Raw genomic sequence first — 18,153 nt, 5'->3', positions numbered from 1 at the left:
TATTATAAGACTCTATGCAGTCCGCCAGGGCATCTGCTTAAGGTGCCAGCAAGTCTGCATAGAGTCCGTAGTTCAAAGAGGAGATGGGATGTTGAGAGGTGTCGGGGTGCTAAGTGAATGGGGCAGGGTGGAGTACGGAGTTCAGAGAACAGAGACCCCCAGCGGGGAGGATCCTCTGGTCTGCCAGACTTAGTGGAGCCTGGCCCGAAGGTAGCAATGGGTTGACCATGGGAAGCGGCAGAATGTCGGCACGTTTCCTTTTGGTTGATTCATATGTCCCGCCCACGGGGCATCCAGAGCCAGCTTGACAAGCCGCTTCCTCTGACGTCAGCCAAGAGATGAGCCCCTGTTACTTTTGGATAGGTGGATAGGGTCCCCATGCTCTGATTGGTCACCTTTCCTACTTCCCTGCTAAGGATAGCTTAGCAGAGTGTATGTAAGGAGATGGCCGAGGCACAGAACTAGACCATCCAGAGACTTGTGTCGATGAAGCTAAGGCTTTTCAAAGTTGCTCTATTGCAAATGAAAGAGCAACCAGCTTCGTTTTGCAGCTTGGAAAGCCTAGATTTTTCCCCCAGACTCCCATTAAGTGTATTTTTGTCTGGTTCTTGTGCATCTCTTCGTGTTGTATGTGGGTTTACCAAAATAAACACAATTTGTTTTTACTACCTTGTTTTGCCTAATGAATGATCCCGGTAATGTATAAATGGTGTTAAAAGTACCTGGTCTCCCGTGACAGGGTCTCAGTGAGTTTGGTGCAGACGTGTCAGTGATACAATAGATAGAATTGGTGGGGAGGGCACTCAATAGATTGAGTATAGAGCTGTTAACAAGAGATGTGTCCCTCTTACTGCAAAGCAACAAATCTGCAGGAACATGAGACATATCAACTGTTATCTCTTGTTCTGGTATTTATTACTGTCTGTCATGGGAGACCAGGGAATTTACACCTTTTTACCAGGATCATGCATTGAGCAAAACAAGATAATGAAATAAATTATAGTTTATTCACTTAAAATAGGCATACACACAGTGGAACACAAACTACAGGCAATCTATTAGCCTATATGCCCCACACACTATAGAACTTAGCTGGATTCTGAGAGTCCCCCTACAACCGTTTCTATGGTTGAGGATACAGATGAACCCAATACTGGTTCTTGGCTACCTGGCACTATCTGGGGTATCCCTCTGTTACCTGGGATCCCCGCAGCTACAGGAACACTTTTCATCCCTGTGTCTCATTTTAACTTTCTGGTCTGTGCTGAAGCAGGGAACCCCAGGTGGTGAGTCACTAAAGCGTTTTCAAAGGGAGATAGTGCCGGGACAATGTGCCTTAATGTATCCAGGAATCAGACCTGATTCCTGGACACATTCTGGCAACACTTTCTCTGCAAACCCCCCCTTGAAACTCATACCACAGCAATCTCTGCTTTCTGGCTCTCCTGGAAAGGTAAAAACACATAAAATACTTTATTACCGCACATTACAGATTATGCATGTACAATACTTGGGCTCAGGAGCTGACTCTTCTTAAGCCCTTATTACGGATCAAGGGTAACCAAACAGGCTTAAACCTTTATTTGAAAGCCTGGTTACCCCCTTACCGTCACCCCCCCCCCCCCCTCAAGATGGAGGCTCCAGGACAGTCATCATATCAGGTGGCTTTCTGAGCCTATATAACAAACACTCAAAGACTAACATAGAATAAAGCGCTCCACCTAAAAAAAACCTGTGTGGTGATAAAGAATATATGTGAATGGTGACTTGATAAAGTGCTAAAATAATGAACACATCACCTACTAAATAATAGGATTACGTGTAAATAGTGATACCAAAAATGTGTGTTTTGCTCAAAAAGGGTTAAGTGAAATCCTAATTGCAACAATTGATTACAGATTAGAATGGCAGCCAGAACTAGAAGCAAGTCTACCCAATGACTTGAATAACAGCAATAAGAAAAACGAGTAACAAATAGTCTTCGTCTCGAAAATAGTCCAAAAATAACAGTTTTTGGTCAGGACAATGGGTACAGTCTCTAACTTGAAAATTCTGGTCCCACGTTGCCTCCTCAAAGATAGAAGAAAAAACAGGCCATTGCGCAGTAACTTGTTAAAACACCGATCACTGCACTTTCCAGATGGCTACTTACAACAGGTAAGAAGTAAACATGCAGAGGGTTGTGTCTTTTATCTTTATGATGAAGCGATGAACTACGGATTCTCAATGAAGTCTACGAATTACAGTACCCATAGAATGAATAAAATACACAGTGTGGTACCAGAGATAACATTTATTTAAAAAATGCAAGACCATAGAAGTTTACACACAAAGTATTTGGTCTTGACGCGTGATTTCAATGTGCCGTCCGCAGCGTGAATGTAAGGAGCACAGTGCTGGCAGCTTGGGTTGGATCCACACACCTCACTCCTCCTTGCGGCCGCGACTCAGATCGGTCTCCTCCCCCGATGATATCACCACCGCGCTGTCTGCTTTCTCTCACTACCTGATGGCTACAAGGTTTGTATTGCCGGTCCATCTTCTTGGGACCAGGCTGCCAGCAACAATGCCCTCTGGTTGGTCATCTTAGTCAAGGAGTCTGTCAGGACATGGTAACCAGTCACTGTAGTACTGCTGAGCGTCCCTGATCTCCATATCTAACTATTCCCCCTCCCTCACTACCCTGTAGTCAGTCTGTGGGAGAGACACCTGAGTCACCTTAGTGAGGGGGTCCGTCGGAGCACGGTAGCCAGTCACTAAATCCCTAGTGGACTGCTGCCTGTCTCTGACATCCCTGTCTAACCTTTCCCTCCCCATCACGACACTGTTTTCAGTCTGATGGAGGGGCTGCTGACCGCCTGGGTCTACTGGGCAATCAGTCCACTGTGTCCTCCCAGGCTTATCCCTAATAGGGACCCTCTGTCTCCCTGATACCTCTCACTTCCACTCCCAGTGGGGCGCTGTGAGCTGGGGAGCTTCCTGCCCTATACCTGCAAGGAACCCCTACCTGGTCCCTTGCTGCATCTGCCTTAACCGGAGCTCCTTGGGCTGAGACCTAGTCTGAACCCATACCCGTGTCCACAAGCAGATCCACATCTGCCCGCACCACCTCCCGGTAAACATCACTGCACTCCAATAGTTCCCTACATGTCACTCCATCTGAACACAAGTCACAGTGGGGAAAAAGACATACATAGGTGTATTGGTCAGGCATAGTCTGGCGTATCTGCCTGATCCCTCCGAGGTCCTCTGCGTGTGGGGTCTCCAAATATAGAGGAGTCTAGACCACCTTGGTGGGCACCGGTGCCATGGCAACTGCGGCTCTTTGTGACCGGTGTCACACGAGCATACTCTCCCTGTACTTTCACCAGCAACCCTGACAATGGGTACCGGTGCCTGGGCTAGACCCTATCAGGCTGCCCAGGAGTACCTTATTGCAGGGGACTCCCAGACCGACTGTCTAGGACCCCTGGGTGCAAAATAAAACCTTTTTGCTGCTGCTAGCTGCATCTGGGTCCAAAGCTGCTGCATTGCTGCCATCTGCTTCACCTGGGGATACAGCCTCTCACAAGATGTCCATCCTGGCGCTGGGAAGCGTTGCCCCGGACTGGGGTTACTGGACTCCTCAGGAACTGCATGATCTGGTGGTCCCAAATGCAGGGCGATGGTGACAGCTTCAATAGACAGGTGTACTAAAGGCTCCCCTACCTGGACAAGTGCTGTGCCCGCACTAAACTGTGTTCACCGGACATCATTGGATTGGAACCCGACAGTTGAAATCTGATGCCCCCCGTCTCCACTGCGGTTCCACTGGCTGCAGGTGTAGATACCTCCGCCTGAGTCCCCTTGCTGGGCTAGCTGGATGGCTACACTCTGCTCCTCTGTGGGTGTCAGTCGCATGGTGGTGACTGACCACGCAGCTTGAGAACTTTGGCCCTGATGGGGTTTATCAGACTTGTCCTGGTCCAGACAATCTTATCTGAGATGTCCAGTCCTGTTACACTGATAACACCGCCTTCCATGCCTCAGCTCTGCAGACTGGGAGGTATTCTCCCCTGCAGGTGCTGTGGGCTTACCCTGGGCGACACTGGAATTTAACTCGGCTCCCTTGGATTCCCGAGCCAGACTGGCTCCATGGTGGGTGATGTATTCATCAGCCAGGGTGGCGGCATCCAGACATGTTTTTGGTTTTCTGTCCAAAACCCAATCTCGCAACTCAGGTGGGCACTGCTGTAAAAACTGTTCTTTAAAGATCAAGTCCTGAACACTGTGATATTTTGTAGCATCACATCCCTCCACCCACTGAGTTCTCTGCAAATTTGTCCTTGAAACAAAATGCATGAAAGCCTCCTTGCTGTCTTGTCGTCAGACCTGAACACGCCACTGTATACCTCTGGAGTGAGGGCATACTGGCATAACAATCAAGTCCTTACAGTCTGGTAGTTGATGATGTCCGATGACGGGATTGCCTGGAAGGTCTCCAGGGCTACCACAGTCAATAGCGGCGACAACGGCTAAACCCAGTCCCGTTCTGGTATACGGAACCGGCGACACTGATCTTCGAAAATCTTTAAAAATCCGTTGATCCTCTTCATGCCATTTGGCAGAGATGGTTTGTCAGTATTCCACCAGGGTCTTGGGAACGCCACACCTTGATATGCTGCAAGTAGCTGTAGCTTTTGCTCAAAGGTTATCCCCTCTCCCCAGTTGATGAGGAGAGAGATAAGCCCTGTAGCAGGGAGACCGCTAGCCACCTGGGTTACCACGTCTACACTCCCTGGATCATGCTCACCATCTCCGTCTTCATCACTGGCCTTTTCCCCCTCTTCTGCCCCCACTTCCACCAGGGCTGGATTAACCTCTGGGACCCTTGCTGGGCTAGTGGCTCCTGCAACTGCATGTGAGACTGTAACCGCCTCAGGTGAAGCTATACCTGCTTCATGGTTCTCAAGATTCTTCTCAGCACTGTCTTTGCCTGACCATCGGTCGGTAGTCCATAGCTCTCACACTGGGCGACAATCCTGAGATGGTTCCAGGACCTATTCCGGCCTGATTGCCTGTCCATTTTTACGCCTGGTGGCACAAAACTAAGTGATAGAGAGAACCTGCGTTTTTTCTGCTTTGTGTAACGTGTGTAAGTCACTACTTGTTTAGAGAGCTCGCAATCTACGAGTTTCTCTTTATGTTAGAAGACCCCACAGGATTTTAAAACATAAAGCTCAATGATCCCACACGCTACCACCAGTAAATAAGGCCTGTCACGGGAGACCAGGCAATTTACACCTTTTTTTCCAGTGTGAACATTGGATTTATGGGAGTTGTGGGGTCACCCAGGTGTGTGTGTGTGTCAGCCACAAGGAAAGGATCACAAGTCAGTCATTTTGAACACAGCAGCCATTTTGTCTGTTCCGACATTTTGAGTGAATGAAGTATGTTAGATGTGTGCAAGAAGCTGGTTGCGCAGTCGCTCTCAGTAGATACTGTATTAAACCCCACCAATTCTCGGAAATAGATGTTCTTCCCCTCAAAGATATGTGACGGTTGAGATAGTTGCCACTTCCCATATCTGACATCTGTGCATCCAAGGCTGCATAATGTTTACTGTTCTAGCAGAAACCACCAGGTCCCAACATCCGCAGACCTATATAGAGTAAAGGTTAGCTTGCATAGCATCAAGAATTTTACCAGGATCATGCATTGAACAAAACAAGATAATGAAATAAATTGTAGTTTATTCACTTAAAATAGGCATACACACAGTGGAACACAAACTACAGGCACAAAGACACACTTACTTGGGTAAAAAACTAGACTTAGAAAAGATTCCAGCAGATTGTGCTGAAGCAGCACTTGTGAAAGGGCCGCCCACCCTCTTTCTTGCTGAAGACTGGACATTTAGAATCTTAGAATTTGGAGAACTGAAAATCTGATTGGTGCAGGGGTTTATAATACTTCTGAGTTTCATTCTCAAAAACCGACAGCCCTTTTCAGAAGCATGAGAAATTTCTCAGCAGCCAATCAGAGCAGGGCTCGTCTGGCTAATGATGTCAGAGTATATGCCTGTCTCGGGTTGCCCTGTTTGCGGGACATATGTTCTAGCCAATAGGAAATGTGCTTACGATCGCTATCTTTTCCTTAGCCAGACCATTGCCTCCCGCTAGGCAGGCGCCACTGAGTCTAGTAGACCAGAGGGTCCCCTCCAGGGGGTCTCTGTTCTCCTGACCCAGTACTCCACCCTGCCCCATCCACTCAGCACCACAACACCTCTGACATCCTCTGGCTACTTTGAACTCAGATGTCTCACAGACTTAATGGCACCTAGCCCCGGCAGTCTCTGGGACATCGGTTCTGAAAGCCCACTAACTTACAGTGCACAACACTATATTCCATTACATTCCATGTATTAATAAAATAAACCGTTAATACATCTCCAATCTCTGGGTATGGGGAATAGAATAGAAAAGGGTATTTTTTATCTATCAGCATATATGCCCCACACACTATATAACTTAGCTGGATTCAGAGTCCCCCCACAACCTTATCTATGGTGGGGATACCCATGAACCCAATACTGGTTCTGGGCTACCTGGCACTAACTAGGGTACCCCTATGTTACCTAGGGATCCCCGCAGCTACAGGAACCCTTTTCATCCCTGTGCATCATTGTACATTTCTGGTCTGTGCTGAAGCAGGGAACCCTATACCGGTTCTGGGTGACCTGGGCTTTTACTGGGTATCTTCATTAACCTAGGGACCCCTTGACTGTTTCAGGGACACCTAACATCCCTATGCCCCTTTTACCTTTCTGGTCTGTGCTGAAGCAGGGAACCCCTAGTGGTGAGTCGCAAAAGCGTTTTCAAAGAGATATTGCTGGGACAATGTGCCAACATGTATCCAGGAAACAGACCTGAATCCTAGGTAAATTTTTAGGGGAGCCAGCAACTCTGGACCCTGCTAGGCACATTCTGACAATACTTTCTCCACAAACCCCCCCTTGAAACTCATACCACAGCAGTCTCTGCTTATTGGCACTCCTGGAAAGGTAAAAACACACAAAATACGTTATTACCGCACATTACAGATTATGCATGTACAAACCCTGGGCTCAGGAGCTGACTCTTCATGAACCCTTATTACAGATCAGGGGTAACCAAACATGTCATGGAACAAGAACCACATCTCTGTTTCACCCCCCCCCCCCCCTTTCCTTTGCAGCTTCTGCTTGTCTTGTTCTCATTCCAGCTGCATGTATTTTGCTCTGTACACACACAGTGCCTGTGTGTTAGACACAGTGTTGCGATCCCTGTCTCTGCATTATGCCAGGGAGTTGCTACAGCAACCTCAGCCTTTCTCTCAGAATGGGCTAGTCTGCTTTCTCCCCCTCTGCCTTGCTGACAGATGGTCTGTCCCCAGGCTATCTTGCTACCCAGAATACACTCACACTTCCTTTTCCACCTTCAATACTGACTGAGTGAGTACCTTCTGTAATTGCTCTACTGGCAGGGCCTCATCCTTTTCACCTGCCCTTACTACAAATCACCCACAGAGAGACATTATTCCAACACAAACATCTCATCCACAAGTGCCTATCTTTATTGCTGCTTTCCCTAAATAAAGTGAAGAAAATATACAGGACTTGTGTTTTGGAAAGAGGGCTGAGTTGAAGCTAGCTGGGTTCATTCATACCTCCAGACATGACCCTGGATCCAGAATAGTGAAAAGGAAGACCGTGTGTCTTGGAGATATACATACAATAGCTGCTACTCTAAACCTTATGCTATCACAGAGCAGTCTCTGGACACAGCAAACAGCTTACACTGCTCACAGCCTGCAGCTCACACAAAGGCAGCAGCACTGCAGTCAGACTGCAATACACACAGGAAAGCAGTGGGTGCAGATAGAGCACAGCTCCAGACGTCCTGCAATGTCAAGCAGGAAGAACAAACCAAGCCACTCCGCAGTAGTATAAAATTCAAATCTGTATTGGTGCTAGCTAACACATACAGGGAAAAATTAGGACAAATAGAACGCACCTACGCGTTTCGTACAGGAGTACTTTATCAAGGTAACACAAGGATGAAGTAACTACCTATTTTTACCCACCTTTAGTACCTCTAATCCAATGGGTTGCGGCCTCATTAGCCGGCAGCTGCGAACAGTCGCGGCAATATGACGCACACTCCCAAAGAATGGGGCACATCAGGTAGTGCATAGGGACTGCCATGAGATGTCCGTTGCGTCATAGACACAGAACTTTGATTGCTCTTTTCTATCTTTGAGCCCACTCTCTGCACAGCTCCATAGTGAAGAGCTACCATCTCACCTACCCCTGCGCACATCCTCACGGCTAGCGCCACGCCACCGGACACCCGTCAGGACACGGATCAGAGCCACCGGACACCTGTGAGTACAGCTACCCCTACGCTGAACGCTGCAGGACACCGCTCGGCATCATCTGAGACAGTTGCCCATCGCTGACAGGTAACAGACCGCACGCCACATGGACTGGCTAAAGGCCTACACACACCTACAGCATGGCAGAACTCAGATCCTCACCAGACATCACGCAGGAGAGTGACCACTCAGACACAGAGACCGCTGCGCAACTGCAAAAGGCGCAGGCAGACGCAAGGCCTAAACGGACACTCACGCTGACACAAAAGGCCCGCGAAAAATATGAAACTGACGTTGAAGCGCACCGCGCTAAATTAGAGAAGGCCTGGGAAATAACCATACTGGGAATACGCAATGCTACTAGCGTTGGCAACTATGCGCAACAGCTCGAGCAGGCAATAACGCAATTAAGGACTTATCACTTGTGTTACCAAGAGCTGTCAGAGACATACATTACTTACCTGACCAGGGCCAACACCAGCAAAAGCCTGCAAGAAAGAGACCTACAGAGTAACATTGACCTAACGCGTGACAGCCACGTGCGGTCCCCTATCACGGAGGCCGAGAGTAGGAGAAAAGACCTTTTTGCTGGAAACAGCATCACAGCGCTCCAGCACATCCAGACACTCGTCAAGGTCAGCACAATGTCACGTGTCTAGCGCAAGCGCCAACGCCACCAAGGCGCGAGCCACCGCAGAGGCCGCACGTGCCAGGGCCGCATACGCTCAGAAAGAGGCAGCCATGAAACTAGAAAGGGCCCGCATAGAAGAGGAGGAGCAGACAGCCGCTACCACCGCCGCTGCAGCCACTGCCGCTGCAGCCACTGCCACCGCTGCTGACACCGCCGCTGCAGCCACTGACACCGCTGCACGGAAAAAGACAGAGGTGGACGTTAACCTAGAGGCCCTAAATCAAGAAAGGGAAGCTGCTGCCGCTATAGCCCAAGCCGAAGTCCTAGAAGCAGCTGCGCGACAGGACGGCGGGGAGCAACTGTACAGACGGTTAGCCTCAGAGGATCCAGTCCAACGCACTGAAGACTACGTAAGGAGCCTCTTCAGCATAAACACCAGCGCACCATCTCAACACGGAGGGAGTGACTCAACAGACACCGAAGACTTGCTAGATCCACGAGGAGAAGACGCTGCTCCTTCAATGGTACATGCTGCCTGGGATAGCCACAGCCGCAACAGTGATCCACACGCCAGCGCGCACACGGATGCACCACAACAGGCTTGCAATCCAGGTACACCCACAGGGGAGAACACAGCCCCTCACACTGACCAGCAGTCATCACGCGTCCACGCCAAGGAAGAGGCGACCGCATGGACCCTCCCAGCAACTACCTCAGAACGTGACCAACACGCCGATGCCTCAGGCCTGACAGACATAGCCAAGTACATGATCCGGCGTGACCTGGTGCAAATAGGACTCACCATCTTTGATGACCGTCCTGAGAACTACCGAACGTGGAAGTTCACGTTCAAGGACACAATCAACAGCCTGGGCTTCTCAGCAAGGGAAGAGCTCAACCTGCTATCCAAATGGCTGGGAAACGAATCCAGGGAGCACGCGAAGAGACTTCGGTCGGCAAACGCGAACCACCCCCAAGTCGGTCTTGACCTAGTATGGGAAAGGCTAGAAGAGTGCTACGGTAGTCCCGAAGCAGTCGAGGATTCGCTCTTCAAAAGAGTCGACAGCTTTCCCAAGATCACAACTAAAGACTACTCGAAGTTACGAGAGCTCGGGGACCTGCTGCAACCTCAGCCTCTCTCTCAGAATGGGCTAGTCTGCTTTCTCCCCCTCTGCCTTGCTGACAGATGGTCTGTCCCCAGGCTATCTTGCTACCCAGAATACACTCACACTTCCTTTTCCACCTTCAACACTGGCTGAGTGAGTACCTTCTGTTATTGCTCTACTGGCAGGGCCTCATCCTTTTCACCTGCCCTTACTACAAATCACCCACTGAGAGACATTATTCCAACACAAACATCTCATCAACAAGTGCCTGTCTTTATTGCTGCTTTCCCTAAATAAAGTGAAGAAAATATACAGGACTTGTGTTTTGGAAAGAGGGCTGAGTTGAAGCTAGCTGGGTTCATTCATACCTGGGTGATATGGTTGATACAATTAAAAACCTTTTAATTACACATATATAGTAAAACCAAATTGTATAGAGGGGGATGGTAGAAATAGTCCACGACCAATCCCTACTGACAAACCAACATAGGGCCTCATGCAGTAAGCGTTGATAAGGGAATTATCGCCATTTTATAGCCAAAATTGGGTTTGAGATTCAGTAAGCGCCGATAAGTGCTTGATATCGCCATGTTTCGGAGCCGATTATTTTGTTATGGCCAGTCGGCTGCCGATAAGCCTGTTTTCGCCACTGATCGCCACTTTTTTAAATCGGCTGGATTCAACAAAAAAAAACAGCTTATCGGGCCTGATCGGCACTACGAAATTGAGATGTTATGGCCAATTTCTCCCGCCAACTAAAGTTGGCAGTTTGGAGGGGAGAACGATCGCTAAGGCTGCCGCAACGGCACTTAGAAAAAAAAAACTTCTGTACATCAATGGAGTCAATGGAGCGGGGACGTATAACAGTATAGTACTGTTTACGTTTCATTGCTCACAATACAAACGTCATTTGCATTACAGTGTGGGGGCATTCCCTGCATTGTGTCACAGCTGACGTGTATTATTTGCATAACATTATACTTTTACATGTTTGCAGCATTTGCGGGTCACATTACTCATCATGTGATGATGTGCCAAGGGAAAATACTATACTCAACTCTTAAAGGAGAACCTCACATCATATCACACATTTTATTGAACTGAGCGACAATTATTTACATGATGTTACACATGTCACACATGTCACACATACACAGTATATTCATGTTCCTTTACATTACACAATGCTTGTAATGTTTCACGCATCTTTAAACGTACATGTACATCTAAATTCTCATGTTTACATCTACGTTTGGTCCTCCCTATTTTCATGACGTCACTTATTGGACGATCAATCACATTGCATGTTTACATTGTAACCGTAGCATTACAAGCACTTCAACCTAACTTATACACACATGTACAGTAATTCAGCATTGGGACACCTTGTTAACTCATTCTATACCAACTATCCTCCTTACAGAAATGCATGCATATGCACACGACTATTCATTGTTGTCAACATGTCACAATAACATGCCTAATTACACATGTTACACAAAACTTTTCCCACGTCAATCTCAGCCTTTTTGCCTAATTACATGACTGACTGTTGCGTTCACAAGTGTTACATGCATTGCACATGCAACTATTTATTTGCAAGCAATGTTTCTACAAAGGTTCACGTCACATCATTGCCAAATATCATCATTCCCTGCAGAATACACACAACAAATACTTATAACAAGAACTGCACACAGCTTGCCACAGAAGTACTTTATTATGTTAATGTAACACCTTGCATTTTACTATGTCACCTGACATCATCACATACCTATTTAAAGGACGCCCATTACCTGATCATTCACAGCTACTCATTTCAAAATGTTGAGATTGTTTAGGAGACGGAGGAACATTCTTTTCTATGACATGCTTGATGATGAAGACAATCATATAGGGCAAGGGAGGGACACACCGAGGGACAGTGACAGTGACAGGGACAGTCACGCGGATACGACAGAGACAGGGAGAGGGACAGGAGATCAGAGGAGAAGACAGAGGAGACAAGTTGTGCCTCGTCCGCGTCTGTACAGGGAGAGAACCCTGTTAGATGGGATGAGTGAGGAGGAGATTGTAAGTCGCTATCGTTTGAGTTCAGCAGCAATCTTATCTCTTTATCAGGAGATAAGGGGAGATTTAGATTTTTTCACAGCCAGAGGTCGTGCAGTCCCTGGGCTTGTTAAAATGCTGTGCTCATTACATTATCTTGCTTCCGCGTCATACCAGACAACTGTGGGCATAGTGGGCGGGGTCTCGCAATCTACATTCTCGCGGGCCTTGACCCAGTTTCTCTATGCACTCAATAGACGCGCTAGGAATTATATTCATTTTCCTACAGAGGCGACAGAGTGGCTGGAAGTCAGGACTGGCTTTTATAATATAGCAGGGATACCATGTGTGCTGGGTGCAATCGATTGCACACATGTTGCTTTGATTGCACCTAGTCAGAGTGAGCATGTGTACCGCAATCGTAAGCACTACCATTCACTCAATGTACAGGTGGTATGTGATGCGACGATGAGGATAATGCATGTGGTACCCAAATTCCCTGGTTCCAGTCACGATTCCTCCATCCTGAGGAACTCTTCAGTCTTCCATGCGTTCGAAGAGGGACATTTTGAACATGGTTGGCTGCTGGGTGAGTACACATTTACATGTTCTAACACAAAACACATTTTTATTTAGGAATGTTGGCATTGTACAATTTGATCACTAATGTCAGCTTATGTGTGCTCCATTCATTATAGGTGACTCAGGATACGGAATTAGGCCGTGGCTCTTGACTCCGGTGCTAAACCCTCAAACTGAAGCAGAGGACAGGTACAATGCAGCCCATATATCTACAAGATCTGTTATAGAGAGGACATTTGGCCTACTCAAGACCAGATTTAGGTGTCTGGACAGAACTGGTGGGGCTCTTCTATACAAGCCTCAAAAAGTGTCTGATATTATCCTTGCCTGTTGCATTTTGCACAATGTTGCACTGAGGCACAATGTACAGTCAGACCTAGCTGAGCCTGTGGTAGACGAGCATCCCACCCATGTAGCTGCTGAAAATGAACAAACAGCCAGTGGTGGCCAGACACGCCAGAATCTCATCAATTCATTTTTTTCTTGTAAGTAAAAACATATATGTTCCAAGTTCTACTTTTATACTTACATTATGTTATCTTAACAATAATGTTTTTTTATATACCCTTCTGGTAGGACACAGATGAATATGGGTTGCACACCTTTCTTCTCTCTGCTGTGTGCACAAAGGGATGTGGCACCGGTATGTTATTGTTGCACAGGTTATATAATCCCTCTTCAATTGTACTTTAGTTGTGTGTATGTGAATAAAACTGGGGTAACAAAGCACTAATATTTTAGCATTGTGTTGTTCCTTATGCTAACACAATACACATATTATGCCCATACTCATTCATGCTTCTACTGCACCGACACACTTTATTCGAGCAAATACCCAGTATGTACCTGGCAGATACCTGGAATGCGCCGCTCCTCACCTCTGACAAGCCCCGTTGCGTTTGCCTTCCCAGCCTGGGTTCATGCCTGGCTGATAGGTGGCTGATCTGTTAAATGATAATGATTAGGATTTAATAGGCTGCAATGCTTCGCATGTCTACCAGATGGCATAAATTCATGAATTGTAATGCAGTATATATATATATATACTGTGCAGTATTGCAGCCAGTGGGAATAAAATGCTTCAATCCCTGCCTGGAAAATAACCCAATGTACTCGGGCAGAAAACAGTCACAAACCTCAATACACCCGGGTATACCCGAATTCCTGGGACTAGCCGAGCTAGAATAAAGTGTGTCGCCAGTGTAGTATGCTTACATACAATGTTATTGTTGCAGTGTAACATGTACATCCATATGATGTGTACACCAGCCTGATTTACATTTTGAATGTCATGAAATATACATGGTGTTGCACATTTAACACCAAATACACACTTTGCTGTGTTGTTTACGGTACTGAAGATGGCATGTCAATGTTTGCAATTTATATATTGTTCCTTTGCATTATAGGTATATCTCCAGTATGACTGATCATGGTATGTATATTTGCTGACATCTCTCATAAGATGTGCCTACCTCAATCTTCCTATAATTATTTGAAGTAAAAACCCAACATATTGGTTTTAACACAAATGTAACATACATGTACTTTCTGTATCATGTATATCCATTTAGCTACTCTTGAGCTTTCATGTGCATTGTATTAGAAAATGATTACTCACATTTCATCACATTTTATGTATGTTTCCTTATAAATTCCATTAATGTAATATAGAGGTGTTTGGAGACAAGGGGATAACTGTAGTTATTTCTTTACTTACGGGAGATCATTCATCACGGATGAAATTGACTGATCATAAAACTCCATGCATGAATGCCTGCAATCACAACAATGCGTACTACATCTTATATTTAGCAATGTTGGTGTTTTGTAATGCTAGGAATTAATAGTCAACATTAATTTAAATTTGTGACATGTGTATGTATAAGTCACACGTGTGTGGATGTGTCCTACATGTACCAAGTGTTAAACTGTTAACAGAGAAGACAAATTTGTCGCTAATGTTACTGTCATTTAGCATTTATAATTTACCAATATGACAATGTTGGTAATATTTTTGCAATATAAATCACGTCACTTCATCATTATCATGATGATAATTATCAAGTATTCTCACAATTGTAACGTCAATCACGTGCACATTAGCATAGACACACTTTGTAAGACAACTGTTTGTGTCTGTATCAATTTGTGTAGGATCCATGTATAACACCGACAAATGATAACACCAGCTTTATTATGGTAGCTTATATCATCATATTGACTATACTATGTATTTTTAGAACGTTTAATAAACACAGTAAACTATAGTTAGTTAGGTTAATGAAATATACACAGAAACGTACTTCATTACATGATGTTGATGTCATAATCAGAACATCATGCATTGTAGGGGACCACAACATCTGGCCAATAACATTATTTGCTACAGTCCCAAACCATTTTATCAACATACCCATGTAACAAGAGATTTTTAACAAGAAATGGCTAGTTGGTTGTAAGTGTCCTTTACATTGGGAGAAGGAGTGGCTCAGTGAGTAAAGACACACACTGGCACAGAGATTTTGAAGCAGGGGAGTCTGGTTCAATTCCCGGTGTTGGCTCCTTGTGACCTTGGGCAAGTCACTTTATCTCCCTGTGCCTCAGGCGGCAAAAAATTAATTGTAAGTTCCAGGGGCCAGGGACCTCAGCCTGAAAAATGTGTCTGTAAAGCGCTGTGTACAACTAGCAGCGCTATACATGAACATGCTCATATTATAATTATTATTATTATTATTATTGTTACATAGTTTCGACAGTCATACGTTCCATTACACAATAGAATTCACAAATGTGTTAGCAGAGTGGGAATGGTTGTTATATATAAAACACACCATGCCATAAAATGATAGTAGTCATTAAAGAACACTCAATAAAAATTCATGAGGCACTATTTTGCAACATCATTATGTTAATTAAGTGCTTATGCAATATAGGCATAAGGGTATCACATTTTTAATTGTTTGTTAATAAGCGCTGCAAGCAATATAAAATTAGTTCCATATGTAGTATAGTAGTCGGTGGCTCCTCCTCACAATCATCTCATATAAAGGTAGACTCTTCTGAAATCATACATTGATCCGATTGTATCTTCCCCGACATCTCTGAAATACAGCAAACACATGATGGTCAAATATGGCACCTTACTATATATGTATCCGTGACAACGCATTACACAGCTCTATATGATTGTGTACATACACACGTCACTCATATGTTAGAAGTACAAGTGTACATCAGTATGTAATGTTTATTTAAATTTGTAGCAGGCATAACTATGTATATGATGTGAACGTTGCCTGTATACTGAAAAATGTGCGCGCACATCTTAGTGTGCGCACGCACTTCACGCTTGGCTGCACTAACTGTTAGCGCATGCGCAAAACAAAGCGTACGTTGTGCGTTCAATACATCTTGAAAATACCATTAAACATAAAATCTTTATTTCAAATACAATGAATACGAAACTACATTCGTTCTAAACGAGTACATCTGTATTCTTTTTAAACAGACGTGTTTGGACAGAAAGGACGGCCGATAACACAATGCGCAAATGCAATACGTGTGACGTCATGTTAAACCAGCGTGAAACGCACGCTAACACTCCTCCCACTCAATTAACATTCGGCTAACGCCCAGTGAACGGCCCCAGTGTATGACACAGTGCAGTTACCGTAACTATAACAAAACAACACAGCCAATAGGCTTTGAGGCGCGCACGTCGCTTGGGGGCGGGACTTACATCCGTAATCCTTTTTAAGGACGCCTTGGGCCATGACAAGGGTCCCACGTCATACGTGGTGGACCCGCTTTTAAATGTTGCATGATAACAAAACAGGTATGTGTTAGAGTTATGTTAAAATGTTGCTAATATGGTTAAAGGGATAGGAAAGTACGTATATTTATTCCGTCAGCAATGTGTACTACTCTTTCAGGTTATACTATATTGTATTCGGCAACAATTTCTTTGTGATCGCTACATGTTATGCAGTCTGCAATGTTACGCTGTATCCACGCATTGAAAGGGAAAATGGTGGTTAAAAAAAAAAAAAAAAAAACATTTAAACGCACAGTCAACGCATAACGGTTGTTATATTTACCATTCTTCTAGAATTAACTCTTCGTCTGGCTGCAACTGGTCGCTCCAGAAATGCAAGGCATTTTCATCCACGCTTGACCCACCCGCTGAATCCAGTATGACACACATCTCCTCCATGAAGCGCTCATAGGAATCGCCACTGCTTTCTTCAAACAATTGGTCGGGAGGTAGGTTCATTTCTTCTGGTTCCCATTCCAATGCATTTTCAGCTGAAAGGCTTGGTACATAATCATAGTACTTTTGTTGTTGTACAATGTGGGTTTCAGGAATGGAGGGTGCAGATATTGCAGCAGGTATCGATTCACACGGAACAGTAGTAGCGGATCCATTGCTATTGGCATTAGGAATAAATATGCCTTTCACAACAATATATGTGCCCTCTTTCAGGGTAAAATGCTTTTCCTTTGCAATCTTCCAGAAACCATAGGTGTGTTCTAGCTTATCCTGCACACGTTCAAAAAAGTCATTAGTTGATAAAGTGAATCTTATTGAGGAATTAAAATTCCGCGCATGCCTACGGTCTTGGTAATAAGGATATTTAGCTCGAATCAAATCATAGATTTGGCGTGTGCTTGCTTTGTGTCCGCGACTGTTTAAAATTGCTTCTGAAACCATGTACTTATACCCTAAAAGGGGATTCATATTGTTAACGAATTCATCAGCCATGTCAGAGTAGCACAAAAGATGTGTGCAGTTCTGTCTTCTTTGCTCATCAAAATGATTCTGCTCAATGGCTAACAAATTCCTGTGTTTCGTTTTCAAGGTCAACAAAAGTAACTACTTTTACTCCTTATTTCAAACGCCAATTGGATGTGTCCTTTTAATTGGTTTAACTTTTGTGGTTAGTGATAGGCGAATGTGGGAAAAACATGTATCATTTTTTTATCTCGTTTGTGAAAACATTCCTATACTTATTTCAGTAACATTGAGTTTTCTAGAAAAATAACAAAGAGCACTGTGTGAAAATAGTGCTTAGACAGCCATATCAGTAAATACACACACCTGCAAAATGAAATGTTTTTTTCCCACATACTTTTCTGTGTGTATTTGAAAGTCTGGTTAACTACCTGTCTGCATGAGTTTAAATACGTGTGTATCTATATATATATATAAATATATCTCTCTCATAAAAAAATATATATATATATATAAAGTGTATATTGTACTATATGTATAGTGTGTGTGTGTGTGTGTGTGTGTGTATATATGTATATATATATATATATATATATATATATATATATATATATATATATATATATATATATATATATATATATATATATATATGT

At 44.7% G+C, this 18,153-nt stretch overlaps 1 protein-coding gene across 1 annotated transcript in view; it reads left to right on the top strand.

Annotated features, from left to right (window-relative positions):
• Positions 1-18,153, top strand: part of LOC142465290 (uncharacterized) — a 65,143-nt gene that overhangs the window by 12,120 nt on the left and 34,870 nt on the right. The gene's annotated exons all lie outside the window — the stretch shown is intronic.

The sequence above is a fragment of the Ascaphus truei genome, chromosome 13, assembly GCF_040206685.1.
Source record: "Ascaphus truei isolate aAscTru1 chromosome 13, aAscTru1.hap1, whole genome shotgun sequence".
NCBI lineage: Eukaryota > Metazoa > Chordata > Amphibia > Anura > Ascaphidae > Ascaphus > Ascaphus truei.
Note: the sequence above shows the minus strand (reverse complement) of the source record. Positions and strands in the feature narration are given on the sequence as shown.